This window comes from Lathamus discolor, chromosome 8 (assembly GCF_037157495.1).
Source record: "Lathamus discolor isolate bLatDis1 chromosome 8, bLatDis1.hap1, whole genome shotgun sequence".
Classification (NCBI taxonomy): Eukaryota; Metazoa; Chordata; class Aves; order Psittaciformes; family Psittacidae; genus Lathamus; species Lathamus discolor.
In genome coordinates, this window is record NC_088891.1 from 22,589,858 (window position 1) to 22,595,974 (window position 6,117).

The following is a 6,117-nucleotide window of genomic DNA, read 5'->3' on the forward strand; positions in this document are numbered from 1 at the left end:
AGATGAGTCGTTCTGATGTTCAGTGATAGAAAGCGGGAGCACGGTATTTCTAATGAAAGAGGCAAGGGCTTCATCACCAGCGAGGCTTTGGCAAGCAGCGACTACTGTGTGTTCAGATGCTTCATGAGCAAGGAATGTTAGTTCCCCTCAGGGCTCTGGAGCACAGCATAAAAGCCTGCTCTACTCCAGGCTCTGCATCTTCCTCTCTTGCTTCCCTTTCCTCTAAGAACAAGGTAAGCCTGAGTCTGCTCTGTCTGTCTCTGTGGGCTGAAGTGCTGTGCTGGTGGCTACTCAGGCTGATATTGGGCTGCCTCTGCTTGGCCATGCAATGGAAATAGTCAACCCCTGAGACATCTGTCCTTTTCATGGAGGTGGCTGGGGGCAGCTGGGAAGAGGAGGGTTTTCCAAGCAGAAAGCATCCGTGGGGCTCAGATGCAGGGATGGCTGCCCACCAGACTGTGCGTGTCCATCAAATTGTATCTAACCAAATGGCCAAGCGCATGCAGTGCTCTCTTCAATGCAGCACTGTTTGCTCAGGAGATGGGGTGTGATCAGTCACTCCACAGGGGCTTTAACCCCAGTGAAAGGGGACCTATTACAAAAGGGGCCAGCCTTCCTGTCCCATGCAACCTGCTGGGCCAGTGAGGGCTCTGGAAGTTGTAGAGTCACTGCGTGTATTCAACGCAAGATGTGCCCACAGAGAGAGCTGGAGAAGACAAGGACACACTAGTATTAAGGTTTGTGCTCCCTGCCTGCTCTGTGTTTCAGCTTTGCCTCGCTCACCGAGAGATGTCTTGCTTCAGACCATGTCCCCCACGCCCCTGCGGCACCTCTGGCCCAACGCCACTCGCAAGCAGCTGCAGTGAGCCCTGTGTCGCCCGCTGCGCTGACTCGACTGTTGCCATCCAGGCCTCCCCGGTGGTGGTGACCCTGCCGGGCCCCATCCTCACCTCTTTCCCTCAGAGCACGGCCGTGGGATCCTCTCTGTCAGCTGCTGTTGGGAGCTCCCTCAGCACTGGTGGGGTTCCCATCTCTTCTGGGGGCTCCCTTGGTCTGGGGGGGTCAGGCCTGTGTCTGCCTCCTCCTTACTGCAGTCTGAACTGCTGAAGCTGGCGGATCATCCCCTTTGGAGCCAGAAGAAAAACGTGCACCCTGTATGAGCTGGAGAGTGGCCACGGCTTCCAGATGGGTTGGGTCTTCTCTCCCACCTGGCAGGAGGGTCCTGTGCCCGCTGCTCCTCACTGCAGGACAGGCCTCTCTCTACCTTCTCTGGCTTTTCTTTGCTCTGAACTCCTGAGAGAAAGGCCTCCTTCTCTTCTACTTTCCTGAACATCCTACAGATGTGGGGAGGTTTCCGGAGTCAGGGACTGCTCTTGGTGGCCTGGGAACACCACCAGGTGGAGCAGAATGGGAAAAGTGAAGCCCTTTGTGTGGAACTTGTCCTTAGGAAACGGGTCATTCTCTGTGCCTCCCTGCACTCTGCAGACGTCTTTCTTGGTCTCTGTTCTGTGCCCCCGCATTTGTTCCTTCTGATTAAAGATTTGGTGCAGCATAGCTGGAGACTCATGGTGGTTTGTTCTCCTCCTCCCTCACTTACCTCCGTGCTGTGCAAGGAGCGATCTGCTGTCTCTCGTGACAGCCAAGCATGGACTACTGCCATATTTTGCTGGAGCTCCCTGAACTGATCGAGGATCAGCATTAAACAATTTGGCAAAGAGAAACGGAAAAGCTTCAGAGAAACGGAGAGAACAAGAAGCAGTGGACAGAGTTGGAATTCTGGCTACTGCCAGAGGCACTGGAGGTCAAAGACGGGACAAGGTTTCTCAGGGAGTTCTAGATTCTCCATCTTTGAAGATGTCCAACATAGAACCAGACAAGGCCAGGAAAAACATCCCCTGCTTGGCCTGGATTTGGACTTTGTGATTCCCACCTCAGGTGTTGCATGATTTGGCGCGAAACTGCTCGATGCCCTCATGCAGGAGCAGCCAACAAGTGGAAGGAAGCACAGAGGGTGCAGGGGACAATGATCCAGATCAGAGCGCGTGATACAATTGACCCAACAGCAAAACAGGGCTGTCAAGGTGTAAGCATGCTGAGAAAGCCCTGAGGGAGCCAAAACCTTGCGCAAGGTCCCACTGAGATTTGAACTCAGATCGCTGGATTCAGAGCCCAGAGTGCTCACCATTACACCATGGGACCTCTAGGCACATGCTGGAAAGGTCTTTCTCCTGCAGCCACCCTTGCTGAGACATATGCTCCTGGCTCAGCCTGCCAGTCTTTCCATCTCCCTGGCCATCAGTCATCAAGAGCAGCTGTTCCTTCAGGGACACTGGGCACTTTTCACTCACAGAAGAGGAGTGGCACAGCATTTTGTACAAGTCTCACAGGCCCTCTCTTACAAGGCACAGGCTGGTATCCCCCAAGAATCTTCCTTTTGCCTGATGAAACCTGCTGAAGACCTTTCCAGCTTAACATCTTCAACACTCGTACCTCAAAGGGTACATTCACAGCCCAGTGATCAGTGGTTTAATGCTTGTACTTGTGGACTCTGCTGCTGTTTCCTCCCTTCAGACGCCCCATGTTGGACAGCCTCTCAATCTGCCACTCTAACTCATGGCCTGTCCAGTTTCTCACCTTGTAGATCATACTAAGCAGCCTTTGCCCAGATATCCTTACTCTCAGTTGCACTCCTAGCCAGGCTCCTGACCTTGACAAATGAGGCAATCATGCCAGAGGGCAGCGGACGTGGTTCAACTGCAAGACCAACTAGTAGGAGGACCCAAAGCAGTTTGCTACGTGTTGCACAAGCTGAGCTGCCTTCATCTGCTGGGGCAGTCTAGGCTGACTTCAAACCCTGTCCTTTCTTTCAGGGACACACTGTCCCCTTGTGCCCCAGACTGGCCTCTCCCTCACAGAGAACACATTTTGCTCTCCTGAGATGGCTCCAGACGCAGGTGCATTTTGCTGTGAGCCTGAGGGGACTTTCCCTCATGACTTGGGACCAGCACATTGCCCACCAAAGAAGAGTCCGTGCACACAGTGGGAAGAAGCTCCCTGCTTGAGGAAGGAGCATTCACTGTGACCCCCTGAAATGCCTTCCAAACAGCAGGACTGAGAGAGGGTAAAGCTGAAGCACGGCCCGCCCCAGAGCTGGAGCAGGCAGCTCAGTGCCTGAGCCCTAGTGGAACTTGAGTGAGATAGATACACAACATGAAGGAGAATCCACATGTTCTCTGGGCACCTGCTCCAGTGCTTCACGACACCCTGAGAAGCAATCAGCGGTCCAAAGCAGCCCCTTGCACTCTGCTTTTCCCAAGCTGGGCCATGCTCAAAGGCCTGCTCGGCATGGAGGTGCCCAGAGAGCTAGCCACAAGGCAAGGCAGCAGAGGGGAGTGGCTCCAGTGCCCCATGGGACCTGAACGTCCTAAGGGAAGATGGGTTCCTCTGGAACAGGAGAAGCAAGGCACCCTGGAGCCAGGCTGAAGAAAAGCTTGTCTGCATTGGCCAGGAATCTAATGTGGCCCAAATGCTTGGAAGGCAGCTATGCTCTCTACTATACCACCAATGCTCATGGGAGCACTACTGCCTCCTGCTCCTCCACTTGCCCATCTGCTTGCCTCACTCTGCCAGGTCACAAAGTGACCTGTCTACTGCTCCTCCACGTAAGCGCCTGGCCAGTCCCTTCCAGTCCTCCCTCCAGTCCCCATGCATGCAAAGGACTTCAAGCTGCTGGGATGTCTGTGTGTGTTCCCTGGGAGTGACATCTTGGATGCGGACACTCTCGCTGCTGGGTGCTAGTAACGGTGCCTCTCTCAGACTACGTTCATTCCTGTACCAGCTCTGCATGTACTATGCACGTGGATGTACCTTTGTGGCTACGCACCTTTGGTGGTATAATCACAGACAATCCCCCAGCCAGCTTCTCACTCCTTCCCAGACTCTGGGAGGGGAAGCAGATCTCTGAAAACAGGATGGGTCAAGACAAACATGACTTCGAAAAACACAGCTTAGCAAAAACTCCTATGGGCAAACCAGGCTTACCTTGGTAGGGGAGTCAGGGCATAGCTGATTAAAACAGATTCATGTAGTGAGAAACAGAAACACCAACATAAAAAAACATCTTTCCTCACCCCTGTCCGCAGGTCTGTTTTACACAATCACACCACACTCCTTTCCCTGACTTGGACTCTCACCTTTAGCCTTACTGCTACCTGAGAGCCCAGGGCTGCTCCTGACACCATGCAGCTTGCCAGAGAGCCAGAGAAACGCCTTTTCTCTGTGCCTGGAGCCATTCCTGTCCTGCCCAACACTGCTGGCCAGAGCATGCAGCAACCAGGCAGAGGAGGGAAAAGCAACATGGGGACAGATAGGACCAGCACGGTGGTGCAGATGTGAGCACACTAAGGCATCCTCTCCATTGCCCTTTCCTTCTTTATTCCTGCCGAGAATCTCTCTGAGGTTCTTTCTCCCTTGCATTGCTTTCCCCAGCCTGAGTGGCATGGCTACAGGGAATTGACCATGTGCCAGCAATGTATTTTTTTCTCCTCCTCCTTGTGTAGGCTCTTCCTGCATGTGCTTCTCGGAGTTTACTTTTTCCTTAAGATGTTAAACCACACAGGCAGGCTATCAGAAGCTCAACCTCTGCCGCTCCTCTAGTAGGGGCAGCTGAGCATGCAACTGAAAGAAGACCTCTGGGAAACCTCTGGCTCTTTTCTGTCCCACCCATCAGGGTCGGTGGAGGCAGGGGATGGTCTCCTGATACCACCGTCACCACCAAGTCTCTTTTTGCCAATTTCACATCTGTCGAGGTTTAAACAAAGTCAGCCATCAATCACGCAGTCGTTCACTCCTTCTCCCATTTCTTGCCCTCTCCCTACACCCAGAGGGACAGAGAGGAGAATCAAAAAGAATGCAATTCCCATGGGTTGAGATAAGAACAGTTTAGTAACTAAGGTATAACACAAATCACTACTGCTACCACCAATAATAATAATGATAAAGGGAACAAGGGAAGAGAATACAACACCTCACCACCCGCCAACCGATAACTCGCCCCACCCCACCCAACCAAGCACCGACTGATACCTACTGCAACCCTGCTGTGAACTAGCCCTTCCGGGTAACCCTCAGTTACGTCCTGGGCATGACGTGCTGTTGTGTGGAATACCTCTTCGGCTAGTTTGGGTCAGGTGTCCTGCCTCTGCTTCCTCCCGGCTTCCCACCCTCCCGGGCAGAGCATGAGGCTCAGAAAGTCCTTGGCCAGACCAAACATTTGAGCAGCAACGAAAAACATCGGCGTTATCAGCACTGTTCTCAGGACAAAAGTCAAAACACAGCGTTGCACCAGCCACTAAGAAGGAGAAGAATTACTGCTACTGCTAAACCCAGGACAACATCTTACCCAGAACACGAGGGCACAGATCACACCTACCTCTCATCATCTCATCCTTCAGCTAAATTTGAAAAGCCCCCTTGGAAAGGTTGTTCATTTCTGACCCTGCTGGGGACTGGTTGGGCAGAATATCCCCACAGCCTCTTAAGTTGCACTCAAGAAACAGCAACGGTGGAGCTCTTTTCATGGCTTATACTCAGCCCTGGTCCATAGTCTTCCCCCCAAAGGCCTACCTTTGTAATGGGAGCAGAGTTTACCATTCAGTCAGGACAAGACCAAGAGGGAAAGTGCTTTTACTGTCTGCCTGGGCACCAGGCACACTGTGGAGCTGGAAGCCACTGCAGAAACCTGGTCATTCGGTAGCAGCCTAAAAAACAGCTGTTCACCGTAGCTGGCAGGATTCGAACCTGCGCGGAAAAACCCCAATGGATTTCTAGTCCATCGCCTTCACCACTCGGCCACAACTACCTGATGCAGCCCTCTCCGCTCTCCGCCCCACTGATCACAGTGTCTGTGCAATGACACCTGGCTTCCAGGGAGTTACAGGGCAATGCTCCACTTCAAGATTTGTGGCCGGGACTTTCACTGCACGTCTAATGAATCAAAGACCTCTCTGTGTTATCTCAAGGCACCCTGGAGACACTGACTGACCCTGTTCAGGAGCTGGCACTGCAGGGACATCCTGGAACTGGGTGCAACACTGTTCCTGGCAGCTAAGAGCTGAG

General features: G+C 53.0%; 2 non-coding genes across 2 annotated transcripts; both read right to left on the reverse strand.

Annotated features, from left to right (window-relative positions):
* Window positions 1-2,127: 2,127 nt before the first annotated feature.
* On the reverse strand, window positions 2,128-2,199 carry TRNAQ-CUG (transfer RNA glutamine (anticodon CUG)). Its single transcript has one exon. It is a non-coding gene; the product is annotated as a tRNA-Gln (tRNA).
* Window positions 2,200-5,778: 3,579 nt separating this feature from the next.
* Window positions 5,779-5,860, reverse strand: TRNAS-AGA (transfer RNA serine (anticodon AGA)). The gene has a single exon. It is a non-coding gene; the product is annotated as a tRNA-Ser (tRNA).
* Between the last annotated feature and the right edge of the window lie 257 nt (window positions 5,861-6,117).